The sequence below is a fragment of the Copadichromis virginalis genome, linkage group LG22 (assembly GCF_057382275.1).
Source record: "Copadichromis virginalis isolate Kocher_CV1m ecotype Utaka linkage group LG22, C_Virginalis_male_GT1.1, whole genome shotgun sequence".
Classification (NCBI taxonomy): domain Eukaryota; kingdom Metazoa; phylum Chordata; class Actinopteri; order Cichliformes; family Cichlidae; genus Copadichromis; species Copadichromis virginalis.
The window spans coordinates 13,664,859-13,683,162 of NC_140638.1; the positions used below are offsets into that span (position 1 = coordinate 13,664,859).

Below are 18,304 nucleotides of genomic sequence, written 5' to 3' on the forward strand. Positions count from 1 at the left end.
GGATAACTTCCCATCAGAGGGAATGTGCAGTGCTGACCAAGGACCACAGGACCTCATGAGCTCCTCTGTGGAGTAATGTATACTAGAGCTAAATGTGAGGACATCTACCCAACAGCTAAAGCTTGGCTAGTACAGCAGGACAATGATCTGAAGCCCAGCAGCAAATCGACAACAGAATGACTGAAAAAGAAAAAAATCAAAGTGTTGCACTGGCCCAGTCAATGTCCAAACATCAACCTGATTGAAATGCTGTGGTTCAACTTTAGGAGAGCTGTGCATAAATTAATGCTTCAAACCTCTATAAAGTGGTGCAATGCTGCAAAGAAGAGCGAGCCACAATTCCTCCTTGATGACGTGAACGACTGAGAAAGTCCTTTAGAAAACAGTTACAAAGGTTATTGCTGCTGTAGTTCTAGAATCTGCTTTATCATGAGGTGTACTTAGTTCATAGAGGCCTATGAAAACTGCATTTTCATAGGCCTCCAAAAGCTTAAATCTGAATTCGTAAATATGGAAAAAGCCTTACAAAGCCCGACTTTGTCCGACTAAACCTGAAGCCAGACACTCCATGACCTCTAAATATAACATAAACACTGTTTTATACATTGAAATCATCACACTAGGTAAGGTAAAAGTGTTTCTTAGCGATCAGCTTTATTTAAGCTCCACCTTAACATCTTTTTGAAAGTAATGTAGCATGTACTGCATTGAATACCATATAATGGTAATGCAACCATTCAATTCAAATATAGTTCTATTTATATCACTGGAAATGTAATATTCATTGAAACAAGTTCAATCGTTAACACAGTTCAGCCACTTTTCACTCACTAATGCCTTTTTTCTCCCACCACCTGGTGTCTCTCAGCTGTTGGGGATGTCTTCTTATGGATGACAGGGTCCAAACTAATTTGAAGTGGCATCCTTGGGGCTTGCATGGATTTTATTTTAGCCAAATAAAGTCTCTTGATTAGAATTAAGAGCGGCGCACGAGGCGCAATGAGCTTACTGAATCTCGGTCATGTCGTTTTCATTTTCTCCTCTCTCCTCTTGCCTCGGTCCTTCATTGGCTCTGTCAGTCTGTAAACGACGACTGAATGTGTCTTTCCACCTGCTCCTCGCATCATCAGCATGTTATCATCGCCTGAACACTCTTTCTCGCTCATTGCCTCCTTTCTCTCTGTGTCTCTCCTCTGTTTCTCATCACCTGTCCCTCTCTCCCTCCCTCCTTTCACTTCCTCTTTCTCTCCATTTTCTCCCCCTTCACGCCCCTCGTCCTTTTGCCTGAACGGCATGTGGCGAGCAGGTAAATAAATCACCGAGCAGCTCTGGAGAAGATAACGAGGCAACGGGGGATACTGTGCACTCTGCAGATGTGTGCAGATGCTTCGCCTAGGGCCACATGGATAAGGACCACATCACTCGATGTATATATTTATGTCTTGCTGCACCTCTAGAAAAACACAAGAACCTAAATCAGAGGCTACGAATAAATGCTGCTTTAAATGCGTGAGGTGTTAGGCTTTGCTGTCCTGTCTGTCTGAGAGTGGATAACATTTGAAGGGACAGAGAAAAGAGACTTTTATTTCACCCTCTCTGAGGCCGAGAGAACGTGAAAATATGCCAGGGGTGAAATTTCACTCTTGGTTATTTTACATGCAGCTGAAACAGACACAATCACCAACACGCAAAAGGCCCAATTACATTTTGTGAAAAGAAGAAAGAGACAAAATTATGACATTAGGGTAATGAAGGGAAAACTTTGCTAATGAGAAAGAGAGGCACAGAAGGAAGGAGAGTTTACTTCCATGCTGGTTTGGTGAGAGACAAAGAGAGCACAGTTCAAGAACAGTGAAAGACTCAGAAGAGATCTTTTAACTAGCAATTAAATCCCTGCTTTGGAAAAATGATTATTCTAGCCCTGAGAGAAGAAAAGCTAGCTTTTCATCATTTAGCGGGAAAAAACACTAAAGTGGGAAGACATGGTGGGAAAGATGAGCGAGAGTAAACGCTGCCGTCACAGAGATATCCTCTTACCAAAATGACACTAATAAGCAACACGGAGAGCTTAGAAACGCAGGGACACAAAGATCAATTGACCAAACAGCGACCGAATGGTGGGCGAGGAGAAAGATAAATGAGTGAGGAAATATTATCACAGCACATTATACAAGACAGAGTTCGCGCTGATTACTGGGTTGTAATTACTGCGGAGTAACTGGCTGGATGTGTGTGTACATGCGAGCTTGTGTTTGTTTCTGCTGCAAGAAGAAGTTTATGACATTGAGGAGTTTTCCTCCTGCTGATTAGGCAGGTGAAGTGCTACAGTATATTAGAATTTGCTCAGCTAAATGCTTCATGGCATCTAGACAATGGCTTATTTATTAACACTTCTGCCAACCACTGGCAAAGCAAATGGAAGCTCAATTAAGGCGAATAAATTAGGATTAAGGCTGAAATGCGGCGCATTTTCATTTTAATTAAATGTGTTTATTATTTATTTCCAGAGTCGTTGCAGGAGAGAAGGGGGGGTGAGTGAGACGCCTTGCTCCTCCTTTACAGGATGACACAGACTGCAAGAGTTACCCAGGTGAGAGGCCCGTGCTGTGAATGACACATACTGTGGACATGCACATTTTATAAGACAGAAGGAGGTGGCCGTCATTAGCTCTGATGGGAATTCGCAGAATATCCTCAGCCCACAGCCTGATGCTAAACACATTTACGATCCCTGCAATGCGACAGAGGGAGCCGAGTCAACACAGCCCTTCCATTTCATTCTTTTAAAGTTACGCTTGGCGAGGTTTTATGAGCTCCTACACAAATCATATTAGATGAGTTGCCACCAAGTCATTTCTTAAATATTACTGCACCTCATCACATCCAAGAAGGAGAGAAGGCAAAAAAACCAAAAACAAACCCTAAGCAAGGGCCCCCCACACGGAGCGGCACACAGCTAAATGGCAGAGAGACAGCAGAGGGGTGACACACATCGTGTCATCGATGTCATGGCAGCACATCCCGCTGTCTTGTACGGTATAATCTAACCAGCCTGGGTGTTAGACAGGCTTTTACTGCCATGCCAATGCGGCTTCTTGGAAAAGACGTGCAGCGACAAGACACACAGAATCAGAGACAAGATGCACGCAGATGCACAAACAGATAGACATAATCAGACATACACTCTGTATCCCTCTATACACAGATCTCTATCCATTTAAACCTCAATTATGGAACTCGATTGAATAGCTTCCTTGTAATTTTAGGCCAATTATGTAGTCTGGTAGAATAGTTTTCTTATATTTGCAGATTGATGGGCAAGAATAATTGGTACAAAAATCACACTGAGATCATTCACAGTACAGCCGTAATAATAGTAACAAGATTTGACAAAAGTTCTGGCAAATGTCTTTTGATTTATTGACAGCTTGGCAGAATTAAATGGCAAGGGTCTTTTTTTTTTTATACGCCCACCATTTTAATGATTGCCAGTCATTCAGGGATTTTATTTTTTAAGTGGAGATACTGCAGAATTTTTCCTTAATAGTCTAAAAAAAAAAAAACAATGTTGCTACCTAAGATTGTACATAAAAAAATAAAAATAAAAATAAGGATCTTTTTTAGATCCCTATGGAGAAACTCATTCTCAGCCCTAAGTAATAGGAGCAGTGGGCAGCTGCTCAGCAGCACCTGGAGACAAACTCCAGATGTAAGCCACTGCTTTGGTCAAGGACACAATGTCAGAGGAATTAACCTAGCGTGCATTTGACGGCAGGAGACACAGGATCTCCCAGAGGAAACCAGTTTGAGCGCAGAGGAAACATGCAAACTCCTCACCCTATAGTTTGAACCCAGGTCCCTCTTGCTGTGAGGCTGCTGCTGTGCAGGATGCAGGCTCCAGGTTTGAAAACTAAAGCCAATGTGTTGGGAACATGTCCTCTGCAAAATGGACTTCTCATTCAGTTTATGTGCTACAAGTGCTTTCTTCATGAGTTTATGGTGTAAACTGCTGGTTTAAAGCCTTGTTCAATTCAACATGTTTATAAGTTTTTAAAATAATAATCCAATTTAGAGGAGAAAGAAAAAATCAGAGTATACTTTAAGGCATGACTACTCTGTGAGTTTCTCATTTATGTGTCCTTTGCTTCAGTTGCGTCTAAGGGTAAAATTCCCAAATCCTCAATGCTCAAAACAAAACATCTACGTTATGGATCTACGAGTGTATATCCAGTAATGTTTTTCTATGTTTTTCAGATTGCATGTTTAAAGCTCAGCATGCATTACACACAATATGCCCGAGTGGATCTATTATATTGTCATGACCCTGTGCCTTCTCGGCTGACTCTGTACGGCTACAAGTGTTTTTGTTGTGCTGCATCTCTCTCTCTCCCCTGCACTGCGCTCTACCGGGGCGGAGTCATGACGGCTCCAGCCCCTGGCTCGGACACCTGCAAGCAATCATCTCACTCACCTCTTAAGGCGGCTGCTGAGAGTGCTTCCTCGCTGGATTATTGTGTAACACTCGTCAGTGTCATCATCTATCTGAGCCGTTTTTCGAGTTTCTGTCGTGCCACTACTCACCTGCCTTTCCTCTCTGTGCCAGGATTCTCGCCAGCCTGAGGACCGCCGTTGGTGAGCTAAAGCCGGAGTCCGAGCTACCTGAGCTTCAGGGGATTTTGTACATAGCCCTCTTCTTCCCGTGCCTGTGCTTCCCGGAGACCCTCTTCCTGTGCCCCCTCACCTGTATATATTCGCACCTGGTGTCTGTGTGTGTAAATAAATCACGAACTTAAGTGACGGTCTGCCTCCGAGTCCCTCCTGAGCCTGACATATATATTGCCATGTTGAAAGCACCATTAAAGATGGACACACTGGAAACTGAAGGAGGTATCCAAGCCTTCTCTATTGCAAACACCCCTGACTGCAGAGAGGAAGGACATTTTACTAAAATCACAATTGTTTGTGGGTCACAATTAAAATCACAATGAGCCAGGGCTCCAAGTGAATTCAACCATTTTCCACTCACTTTAGTTTAGCTTATGCTATTGTCTTTTTGTTAGAATGAGTAGTTTTTGAAGTGGCAAAGATAAATCCCCTATGATGACTTTTACCTCAGCTGCCTCACTACAAGACTGGTAAATGCATTTTTAAACAAGCACTTAAAATTTGTGGAAAAATCAAACCGCAGCTAAGTGTTTCACTCTGAGCTGGTGTGGAGGTAGGTTGGCTATTACATAATTACATCAAACGTAACCCTTTGTTGTGCATTAGCACCCCTCCACACCTGAACCCAGTAGGAGTAAAACTGTAGCCTCAGCAGCACTTTGCTTTGAGTGGTATAAATACGCCTATATGTCCATTGTCTTGTCAGGTAGATACAAGCATGAATCAGCTCTCCATTAGACTTTCATGAGGGAGCAGAAAGACAACCCACAGCTTTTATTTCCTTTACATTACCTCTCTGGTCACAAAGGCAGAAGAGTGCTTTGCAAACAATGATATATGACATATACCCACACAAAATGCATTATCATAAAGAAGAGCCCTAGAGTTACTTATCAAAGGAGAAAGAGTTTTGAGCCGAGCCAGAAAAAGATGGAAGGCCAGCGATACTGTAAACATCTAGTCAGAGAAACTATTCAAATGGAGCCCATCTGAGCATCGAGGTAAATTAGATATTAATTCTATGCAATGAGGCTTGCACAGCAAGTCACGTTGACAGCGCCTGGCGACAAAATTAACAAAATAATGAGATTTCAACAAAGTGAAACCAGAGAAAGGGCAAAGGAACTGGAAGGAAGGGGCAGATGAAGGAGAAAACGGTTCGACAGACCGGAAAGAGAAAGAAAGGAATAAAGAAAGATGTCATTTTAGCAGCAAGGGGGAGATAGGTGTGGAAAATGAGGAGGTAAATGCAGCGAAGAAAAAGGGCAGAAAGGGACTCATAGACCGCATTTATAAACACGTCTCTATAGTAACCAACTGGTAATTTCACTAGTGGGAGCAGGTGGGAGGAGGGGGGGACAAACTGGGCCACCATTTACAAGCATCACTGAAATCAGGCTAGTTATTACAGCAAAGTGAGAGACTGGGAAGGAGAACACTGAAAGGCTGGATATTAAGATTTAAAAAAGAACTGAACTCAGAGGGTGTCTGGAATGGAAACGAAGGGGGAAAAGCTTAGACATGTAGATGGAGGAAGAAAACTTAGGGATGCTCACATTCGTCGCTTTTTTTCTTTAAATGTGAGCAGAAAACAGGTTGTGCTCCCCAGGGCTCTATAATTCTGTGATTGGTCTGTAGTTTTGCCCTGCTGAGGGAGTGATTTCATCCTTTCCTTTTACTGTGAGCAACTTCCAGGGCGCTCCGAGCCTCGCTGTGTAAAATCACGAGCACTTACAGCACACCTTTACTACGGTGGCTAGGTGATAATGTTGGCAGAGTAAAAGACAAAAAAGGTGAGCGTGAACATGAAACGTAGAGGTCAATTTCCCTGTATCAGTACGTGCTTCACATACTGTACAGAGCTGCAGCACTTTCCAACTATGTGCGATTACCTTTTAGCTGTGTGATTGCGAATAGTGATTACTGAGTGCGTGTGTGCGTTCAAGTTTGCAAATGTGTGAGCGTGCGCGTCTTTTGCTATTGTTCCTTCATCACTGAGGCCTGGCTACTGGAGCATAATGTTTGCTGTTGTACTGTAACAAACACTCATTCTCCGCTACTCCATTTCTCCTCCCCCGTTGCTCTGTCTTTATCCTCTTCAAACACACATGCAAAAACACAGCATGGATGCTCTTGCAAGCCCCCACATACTCGTGCAATTCTCCGGTCTGTATGAAATCAACATACACCACCCCTTACACGCACTGTGTAACATCTGGAGTTCATGATGCACTGTTCTGTCAAGTTGTCATCTTAGACGCTCAGATGGCGAGAGAAAAATGTTATCTGCATTCAAGATTATGACAGTTTCCATTAACCAGGAGCACTTGAACCCACGGATGGGGCTGTATTCTTTTGCTTTCAATTCCTCTCAACAAAGCCCAGGTGAAGGCAGTCTGAGAAAGGCTATGCAACAATTTTTCCCTCCTCCACGTATTCCTCCTCTTCCTTTTCTCCCCCCGTTTTTTCCTGACAAGCCTGCAGATAAGGCAGCAGAGAACAACAATAAGACCATGGTCTCTTGTCAAGAGACCAAGAGAAGCCCTCTGCGGGACTAACCAGGGTGCTGATAAATAACAGTGCATGCTTGCCTCCTTGGACGGCATGCAGACCTGGAGAATTAATCACAGCCGTAACAGAAGCTCCCCGGCTCCTGCAGACCAGCTGAGGCCGGGATACAGGATCTGTTCTTTTGTTTCTGGCCCTCCACCTATATTCACTCTCATTCATGTACACACAGGAGCCCAGACAGAGATGCATACACACCCCATCATGCAAACTCAGGCAGCTGCACAAACACCAGTGTGCACAGAGGTAATAGTAGGCACGGCAGTGTTAGGCTCGTCCTCTGAATGATGGCAGCAGCATACAGCCACAGGTGAGAGTTATCTTACCACTTTACAAACTCTGTGGTGCTGTAATGTGACACCAGCATGGCTAATAACATGCAATTCCCCCTCCCTTTTCACAGTTTCGCATCTATCTCCTTCTCTCTTCTCCTCTTTGGCTTTCTCGCTGGCTCCTTTAAATTGCTCTTCTCGCATCTTTTTCACTGCTCTCCATCTCTTTTCTGCTCTCCTGCTTCCTCTTCTGTGCTCTGTTTTGTTCACTTTCTTTTTCCAGCTCTTCTGTGATTTCTGTTGCAGATACAGTACAGGAAATCTGTTCTGTGGGGAACCCTTGAGGCAACAATGCTGAGACCACATCACACAAGATGCATATAGATAAACAGTACTTAGGTTGAATGTAGTGCAGCACGCATGCTGCTATACAGAGGACTTATGGGATTATGCCTGCAACAGCACGTACACTCTTTAAATTTCAGTGTGAAAACGTATACATAATGCAAAAAGAGAAGAAGTAAAAACACAGGAAATGTATCGTCTTGAGAGAGAAACACTGTGGGGTGTGCACTGGCGGTGTATCATTAATGCCGTCTCACAAGACCGATCAACCAAATAAATTACTTGTTTATGTTATGACCACCTACTTTATTCATTTATTGTTTACCACAGCACATATTTTTAATAAATCAGTTAAGAATAGCATTGTGTGTTTGTTTGGTTTTTCCCCAATATCTGGAGCGCCTGTCGAGAATCAGATTATGAAATGCAAATTCATAACACTTTATCAGTAAGACCCTGTAAGGCACTGAAGCTGAAAGCAGGAAATTCTCCACAGAAGAGGAAGTGAAAGACCTACTTATGGCTCCCAAACTAGAATTCATTGCACCTGACAGCAAGAGCTTGTCCCTTTTATCATCAATAAACAAATACGGATGGGAGGAAAACAGTGGACGTAGCCTTCTCTGTGCAGAACCCAACAACGGTCAGTTCTGTACTGAGACGACGGCCCCACTATATATCGTATATAAAAGATGGACGTGGAATATGAATTAGACACACAGTGCGTGGGCTCAAAATTGACACAAACATTTGTAAATCTTAGTTTATGCTTGTGGGTTATATGCACTATCATATGCATCTGTAAGACTTTTGAGAGTAACTTCACCCATTATACATATTTTATGGAGCAAGAAGTTAACATACCTGGAAAGAAGTGGTTATTAGTGGTTACAGTATGTATGGGTGCAATACACAGACACAGATAAAACATTAGAATTTCACTCATACAAACTGGAGCAAAACCTTCTTGGATGACCTGCTAGCACAGTTAACTACACAGCAAGCCATAATATTTATTATATAATGCATTAAAAATTCAAAAACACATTACAGTATCAGTTCAGTGCCTTAAATTAGCTGAGGTGAAGCCTGACAGACTGTACTGTCACTCAAAGTGACCAGAGCCCTAATAAAAACTTTAAGTCTTAATAATATTTAAGCAGATGAGCGTGTTCCTATGCACATGCTCCCTCTAGGTCAAATTATTCATCAACACAAAATCTTTTCTTTGCTATGCAGTATGGATTTACCTTTGAATCTTGGAAATCACTGTTCCATAAGAGGGCTCATTGAGTGCATTTAGGATATAAAGTTTCTTACAGCTAATTGAACCTAAAACAGGGATCATATTGTTTGACCCTCCACTATTAGCTGAGAAGCTGAAGGATAATTGGGGTTCTTATTTACTTACTTTATTAAAACAGGTTTAAAACCTTGAAATAATCACAAATTTGAAATTAGACAAACAAATTCGTGCTCCAGACTATCATCTATTTTAAAATCATCGCATCTGAAAAGGTTTTTTTGTTTGTTTTTTAACATCTACCACTGTAATGCACTACATATAGGAGTTAGTCAATCATCTCTAGCTCATCAGCAATTAGTCCAAAATGCTGCAGCCAGATTACTGACTGGAACAAGAAAAGAGAGATCACATTACTCCAGTGTTGGCAGCTTTGTGCTGGCTGCCTGTGCACTACAGAATGAAGTATGAAGTGGCACTCTTTGTACTTAAAGCTGTCTTGCACCTGCTTATGTGGTAGACATGCTGCATCCATACATTTCCTCATTCCTCCTCATTAAGGTCTGGTACCCGATCACTACTGCCCATCCTGTGGCTGAAGCTTATTTAAAAGAGGTCATGCCTTCGCTGTGGTTGCGCCAAGACTCTGGAATGATCTCTCGAGTCTCTCAGAAACGCAGCGACTGTGACTGTCTTTAAATCTAATCGAATACCTTTTATTGTCAAGCTGATCTCTGGAGCTGTGGTTGAAGGGCAATATGTTGTTCTGGAATTTTATATAAATACTGTAAATGTATGTAGCATGATTTTTTTTAGGAACCCTTTTGTTTTATTTATTTTAACTTCACTATTTTACATTTTTTAAATTGTAAATCAGTTTTGTTTTAAATCTAAGTAAATGAAATTTGCTTACTTTATTGCACTTTACTTATTTATTTAAGAAAATCACCATCTGAGCATTAGTCACGAAAGGTTTTAAAAAAATTTTAAAGATTACATTCGGCTGTAAAGTTGTGCATTTTTATCTGGAATCTGTGCGGATTGGCTGGTTTGTTATTGGGGGGTGGTAGCCATTTGAGGAATTGCAGTTTTGAGCTTCAACTCTTGGACCCATATTTGCAAATTTCCAGCTGAAAACATTTTCCAGTAGGCCACAGTCCTATCACTGGTCCATTTGGGCTAATCCAGCTAATCCCTCCTCTCTCCACGGACACCTCTAGCCTCTTGGCTTTCTTCCTTTGATCCAAAGTTGCTGGGGAAGAAAAAATAACTCTTGTCTTGTCTATGTTTCTCCATACAAAAATCCAGTGGGAGGAGGAGGAAACTTGGCAGCCCAGCTTCCCCCTCTCTCTCTTATTTCTGAAAATATCCTGTTCCCTAATCCAGCTAGAGATGGCAGGGAACAGAGCAGGTTGGCGTCCAAGGTGGTATATAGGATTCTGCCTGTTCTCCATCTCCATCCTGCAGGGACTTTGCCTGTTCAGTAATTAAGATCTAACACAGAGAAGATTCCCTGTGATTGTTCTGCATGGTTAATGACTACTGTAAAATGAAACAGTGACATAAGAGCAATGATACCACTGCACTGCTCAGCAGCCCCCACCCCGCAAAAAATATCCTCAAACACGTCACACACTGAGAAAACCGACTGCTGACAGAAGACAAAACACACAGAGAAAAATGTGCTGTGCTTTTTGAATAAACCAAAACCACCAAAATGTCATGTCAGCCACTGGAGTAATTGCTTGTGTGCTTTACTCGTTGCATATTTGTTTCACCTTTTTTTTTCCAGATCAATACTTATAAATACAGATAAGCCAAGCTCGCACTTGTAGTACATTTAGACAGATGAAATTAATGAGGAGTAGCCTGTCAGAAGTCAAGGATCAAAGAAAATACTTTTATTTTTGTCAGACCTTTAAAAAGAAAAAGCTCCAAATCCAATCAATAGCATTTTGTTTTGGTTTTCGGTGTTACTGGGTGAGAGTTTTTGTGTGCGTGTGTTTGCATATATTAACGTCAACTTTTGTCTTTTTTTCTGGATGCTTTCAAAGACGTCTCTGTGCGTAAAGATGTATTTGTGACTGTAGGAGTGTGGGCTTGCGAGGGACGGTGCTTGAGGACTGTGCGATCTGCGCGAGATGTCATTCAAATAGCGCACGGCGTGTGCTGCAAGGCTGCGATAAGCGTAAAGATCTGATTTCACTTCTCCGTGTGCCTACCGTTTCGGCTAATTTTCATAATTAATTAAAAAGCGGGTAAACATTACATCACGCAGCTGATAAGGTTCCCTGTTGTTCTCCTTGCTTCCCATTAACTGAGCATTATCAGTGAGCAATGCATTTTCTCCGCTTCATTATTGAACTTCAATGGAGTGATAGTATAGACCTAATGTTTGACACCAAAGCTAACTGACACAGTGTGGCCCCTGTCAGTCTGCCAGTCAATGTGATGAGGCTGATGTTGGCATCAAAGACTCGCGAATGTGATTGGTGGGTATTCAAACTGGCCTCTTTATCGGAATAGGCCCTTTTTATTTTGGCTTAATGTTCCTTAATATTATCTTCTAAAGACTTATAACTATATATTCCCTATAGATAGAGAAAGAGAAATAAATTCATGAATCACATCGGGTTATTCTCAACTTCCTTCACATCTTTTCAATAATGAGCAAGTGGAGGAGGCTTTGGCCCAGTTACACCCTGCACGTTTACTGCCAATTTAAAGATGGAGTGAAAATCAGAAGAGGAGGCGAAAGAGAGTTTTTAATTTACTTATTTTTTTCATTTTAATTAACCCTTTTGTGTAAAGTGACTCCCACTGTGATCTAAAATCTCATTTGCAAGCTAAAACAGCTGCTTCATAAAGAGCCACAAACAAACCAACAATAAAATAAACAATTAATAATAAGTGACATGCAATCTAAGCAAAAGGAAGCAGGAGAGCGGGCAAAGACAGGGAGAAGAGGGATGTGAGAGAGGTTTTTAAAATGATGTGCTTGCAGCTGCCTGCTGTGAACAAGCCCTCTCAGCATCCAGGTCCTCATTGGTTAGGATGACTTAGAGTGGCGCCACGGGCCCTTCACTCTATTCCACCTCCATCCTCCATCTCCATCTTCTCCCCATTAATCTTTCACTCGTATTCCTTCTTTTTCTTCCCCTTCCTCCCACTTTTCTCTCTTTTTTTATTTGCCGTCCTATTCAGCTTCCTTTTTGGAGTCCTTTCCTCTTTTTTGCCTCTCACTCATCTTCACATCCCCCATCAGCCAAGCATCCTCTTCACATGCTTTTCACTCTGTATCTGTGTCTATCTCACTTTCTGAGAGCCATTACACTGCATGCCAATCCATATTGCCCCGCTGCTTGTCGTACTTGTGTACCGGCCTGCATATACCTGTATATCGCACAATTGCGACACTCGGTATAACTGTCTCTTCCTCTCTCCAGCCCTCAAAGAGTGCACTGGCTGTCAGCATCACCCACCCGTAGCAGCTCCACTGTTTGCTTTGGGCTTTTGGTGAATAAGCAGGTCTCCTGTTGTTCGAGCGTCTCCTCGCTGCCCTGTATGTGAAGTGTCGCTGTCAGGATTAAAGCCTCGTAATGAAGAGCAGAGGGAGAGTCACGGACCCGAAGGTTGGGTTAGAACACTACTCTGAAGGATTAACACAGCACATAAGTGTTTGGTTGCACCACGGTGTGTTATTTGACAAACTCATTCTTGGGGAAATACTCTCTGTGGGTTACTGCGAAGCCAACAATGAACACAGTAAGCTTGAGTGAGACTGGCGCATCAGGAAAATCAATCGATCCTGTTATAAAGAACAATATTTAAATGTTTACATGCTGACATGGGTTGTTATTTAAAACACTCAACTAGGCTGTTCAGGAACATCAGAAACATGTGTGATTTGTGTTGTGTTGTCTCCTTCACAGGCAACATGCTCATAATACTGTTTCATCCATTAGTGGGAATCCCTAAAGAGAAAAAGATTGGGGAAATAAAATGGGCTAATTCCCACTGGATGTCGCTCAAACCTAGAGGTGACAGAAAAGATGGCACGAAGCAACGAAAAACTCCCGAGCCCCTGAAATCAGGTGTAAGCCTAATAAATATGGACCCACAAAGCGCAAAATAACTGTCCACTTTAATTGCACATTTTCCCACCGTAATTGACGGAATAATTAAGACTCAGAGGAGTCACTGAAACCATCTGTGCAGGCAAAGAGAGGAAGTGCAGGAGGGACAACAGAGGAAGAGCAGAGAGAAACTATAGCGGGGAAATTAGGAGGGGGAGTATGTATAAGAGAGACAAATTGAGACAGAGTAGGCTGAAAAAGAGAGACAACAATAATGCAATGTGAGGGAAGGAGCAGGAAGTAGAGACAGCTGAATGTATTAGCTTCAATGTTACTCGTCATAGAGGAACTATGCTGCCAGATTACACTTCTGCCAAACAGATTTACACAAGAAGTGCCAAGTAAGAATAGGATGTACACACCCCATAGGTGTATATATATATATATATATATAGCAGGGATTCATTCAAGTCCAAGGAGCTCAGTGAAGCTCTAAGAAGGAGAATTGTAGATTCACACAAGTTGATAAGGCCTCTTGGAGCTATTACTAAACAACTGCAGATTTGTTAAACAAATGCATGTAAGTACAAGTTATTCACATGTGTCACTACAGTGACAAAGTCTGGAAGAAGACCCATCTGTCACAGCCAGATAAGAGAAAACTGATAAGCATGGGAACAGGTGCAACAGAAAAAACATCAAAACTCAAATCTGCAATTAACTGAAAACCTTTTACATCAGGATGGTGCCAACCAAGAAATAATGACAAGAAGCATGTTTATAGGAGTAAAGGTGAGGCTTTCAAACCTAAGAATACTGCACCAACTGTCAAGTGGTGGTGATAGCATTATGCTCTGGGGCTGTTTTGCTATATTACACAAAGTGGATGAAATAATGAAGAAGCAGGAATACCTCCAAATTCTTTAACTTCACCTCTAATCAACAGCTAGATGGTTGAAACTTGAACACAGCTGGGTGTTCCAACCGAGCAATGATCCTAAATACAGAAACTGGTTTTGGAATTGTTAAAGCGGATTAATATTATGCTTTTGGAATGGCCTCCCAGAGCTCTGACCTCAACCCTATTGAAAATCTGTGAACTATGTTTAGAAGCTGAATCCATGCCAGCAAACCATCCGCTTTAAATGAACTCTGCTAATTCTGCCAAGAAGAGTTGTCAAATACCCACCCAGAATTATGCCAGAAGCTTGTTGATGGTTAGCAAAAGTATTGTGGTTGAGGTGCAACCTTCAAAGGTACAACCAAATATTAGTGCAGTGTATGCATATATATGAGCCTGTATGAGTAAGTTACGGCATCGGACCCCAACCCCCGGGCCTCGGACCGGTACCGGTCCGTGAGTCGTTTGGTACCGGGCCGCGAGAGTTGAGGCTCAGGTGTGAAACGTATGGTTTTCAGGATTTTTATCAGTTTTCAGCGTTATTTTGTTATTGTTTTTATCGTTAACTCGGTTTCCTGGGTCTTTTCACATGTGTTATGAATAAATCTTCTTTTTTTCGGTACCGGTAGTAGTTTTATTTTGTTGTATTTATCCGCGACACCTTAAAGGCCGGTCCGTAAAAATATTGTCGGGCATAAACCGGTCCGTGGCGCAAAAAAGGTTGGGGACCGCTGAGTTACGGTAGCTCTGAGAGGCCAAACGGACTGCAACTTAAGAAAACATCAGCAATAAGAAAAACGCTGCAAAAGCACACAAAACTGAAATAGGAAAAACAAAAACTGAAATAAAAAAGAAAAGAAAAGAGAAATAGGGAAAACAAAAACGGAAATAGGAAAAACGGAAACAGAAATAGGAAAAAAAATGATTTCCAAAAGCACAAGGGAAGTGTTTCTGGGGAGACAATAACCCAACGGACCAGTTGCAGGAACCAAAATATGCTAGGTAAGTGTGTTTTAATCTCATGGTTCATATAATACTGATGACGAATTTTTAGGCTAATAGTTAGGCTAACACACTTACCTCTCATCTTTTCTTTCCTCACAAAACCGATAGATCCTCCACTTCTTTCAAGTGTCTCCCAGCGCAATTCTTAGCATATTTTGGTTCCTGCAACTGGTCCGTCAGGTTATTGTCTCCCCAGAAACACTTCCCTTGTGCATTTTGAAATCTGTTTTTTCCTATTTCTGTTTTCGTTTTTCCTACTTCTGTAGTGTTTTTGGGTGCTTTTGCAGCATTTTTCTTATTACTGGTTTTTTCTTAAGTTGAAGTCCATTAGGCATCTCAGGGCCACAGTAGTATGTCTAAATTTATGTAAAAGTCTAAAATTACCATGAAATTCATGCCCATGATGAGTGTATTTAAACTTCTGACCACAATTGCATGTGTGCATTTCCGATAGCAGTTACTTATCAGTGTGTCAGGGAAATAATTCAGTTTAGAGGACAAACACGGGGACAGAAGGTGATATGAAGAAAATAAGGAGAGAAAAAGACACCACCATTTCTCTTCTTTCTGTACAAACATTCATTCTTTGGTTAGCATGGATATGCACGGGCCATCTGTGCATCTCTACACATGTTACAGCTAACACAGCTAAAAAACCCACCAGCCTGTCTTTGTGCATGCTCGTATTACAAATTGTTGGCACAGACATGTCATCAAGACTGGCTCACAAAAAGATGAAAAAGATTTACTTTACAGTACCGCGCTACAGTTTTTGTTTTTATTTTGAGGCTGTGCATCTGTAGCTACATTTGTGTTGTCAGTGTTTGAGAGTGACAAGCTCTTTGCTAATGAGAGTGAATTTCAATTTGTGGTGCACAGCGGAACAGAATGAAATAAGGGCTCTGTGCGTGCGAACAGGTAAACACAGTTAGCTCCCTTAGCCAATGAATAATGCCTTATTACGGTCTGTAACCATAGTAACATTTAGTACAGACAATACATGGCTTGTACCTCACCAAATAACCAGAGGTGTGTATTTGTCCACTACATTAGGTGACAAACTGATGCCAGTAAAAAGCTTGTGAGAGCAGTGGTCGGATTTTCATGTGGAACCGCAGAAAGCTGATAGAAAATGTGACACAGTTGTTGCACATTTGTCGTTACCGGCAACTTAAAGGTCTCTCCAGTCCAATCATTGCAGATACCAACCACATGCACAGTGTTTTTCAGCTGGATTTAGTTTAACGCTGATGTGTGAGAGCTGTATTAAGCTGTGGTGTGAATATGCTGCAGTCTATCATTATCCACTGTAAATGTGGAAAGAAACGGCACGGGTATGGATGACTAGAGTAGATATAAAGGCTTTTTTTTTCAAAGGCAGACTATATTTTTGTTTTCTCCAAGTAACATTACCGCAAATCATGGTTGTTTTTTTCTCTTGCTCAAAGGTAATATTTCCTTTTAATAGGAAACAGAATACTTATCCAATTTGTGCCACTTTTTCATAATCCAAATCATGCTATTGTCACATAATCCAATTTTTGGAGTGGGAATGCAATATAGCCATTACTCGAGTCCAGAGCACACAATCTGCATTTTCAGTTTTATAAGAATATATTGCAACATGTGGGCTCTCTGCCACATGGGCTTTCTCTAATAGTTTCTCCATTTCTGTTTGTTTAGTCTTTGAGAGAGAGAGAGAAAATAAACATTAACCTTTAATAAAGGCAGGACAAGAAACCAGCATGGGATAAAAACATATTATTAAAAAAATGGGGAAGAGGTAGTCAACAGGCTTCAGCTCCCACAACGTCAAGGAAATCCCAAGAGGAAAAGACAAGGAAGGGAGCTAAGTCTAGGAAGGCCCGTAGGGAGGGCAAGAATACATTACTGTCAACGATGGCACAGTTCCCCACACTCACAGAGCTACAGATTAGTGTTTAGGGCAAAGGGACCGAAGAACACAACCAATTTTTACAAACTACAAAGACAAAGAGTCCTAAATGTTAATGAAGCTGTGAATGATGGGTTTTATAGCAGTATGCATATTTGAATGTAGTAATCCTTATACTGTATGGACATTAATCACCTGGCATTTATTTCTGAAGCTTTTTACAAAGGTTTGCTTTTTATAGATGTACAGTAAACCATAGATTTGCGTACTTGAATCTGGAAAGGGCTGTTTTTTGTTCTGCAGTTGCTCCTAAACAATGAAACCCTTGCTTTTTTTCTCCTATGGCACTTTGGAGAAAATTTCTACTACAGAATATAGACAATTTCACAGAAACCACACCCTCAGTCCTCACCATTGCATGATTGCAAATTGTGCTGGAGGGGACATCATAAGTGAAATGCAAAGAAAAATAGCGGTGGTTGGCAAACAAAATAATCCCTAGCCAGTTGGCTCTTCCATTGATCCTGGTCTTCTATCATCCTTTGCCAAGAGCTTCAGCTGTCTTTGTGTTCACATTATAATAACATAACAACCTGCCATTTAACATGATTGACAAGAAGTCAGAATTTAAGCCTGTATAAGAGAAAATTACAGTCTCTTAGCAGCACTGTGTTTTATTCCTCATGTGTTAGACTGAAGTTGTTGTTACAGTATATTAGCTATATTAGAACTGTTTAGCATGCTTACCTCAATAGACATCACAGTAACAAATACACTCACTGGCCAGTTCACTAGTTACACCTTGCTAGCACCAGGTTGGAACCCCTTTGACTTCCAAACTGCTTTAATTCTTTGTGGCATAGATTCAACAAGGTGCTGGAAACATTCATCAGAGATTTTGGTCCATATTGACATGATACCAGCACACCGTTGCTGCAGAACATCCATAACGTGAATCTCGCATTTCACCACATCCCAAAAGTGCTTTGTGAATTGAGATCTGGTGACTGTGGAGGCCATTTGAGTACAGTGAACTCATTTTCATGCTCAGGAAGGCAGTTTGAGATGCTTTATGACAGGGCAAATTATCCCGATACCGTCAGAAGATGGGTATGCTGTCGTAACAAAGGGGCTGAAATCGTGCCAAGAAAATATTCCCCACACCATTAGACCGGTTCAGCAGCCTAAACTGTTTGTATAAGGTACTTTATTAGGCACACCTGTTCCTATAATTATTAGCACACATATTTAATCAAGCAATCACTTGGCAACAACACGATGCATTTCAGCATTTAATGGTGGAACAGGAGATTCTCATCATGGATGTGCACCTGG

General features: G+C 41.6%; 1 long non-coding RNA gene across 1 annotated transcript; it reads left to right on the forward strand.

Moving 5' to 3' along the window:
- The first annotated feature begins 4,323 nt into the window (after positions 1 to 4,323).
- LOC146682955 (uncharacterized) lies at positions 4,324 to 4,798 on the forward strand. The gene is made up of 2 exons (XR_014917362.1): positions 4,324 to 4,524; positions 4,604 to 4,798. It is a non-coding gene; the product is annotated as an uncharacterized LOC146682955 (long non-coding RNA).
- The last annotated feature ends 13,506 nt before the right edge of the window (positions 4,799 to 18,304 follow it).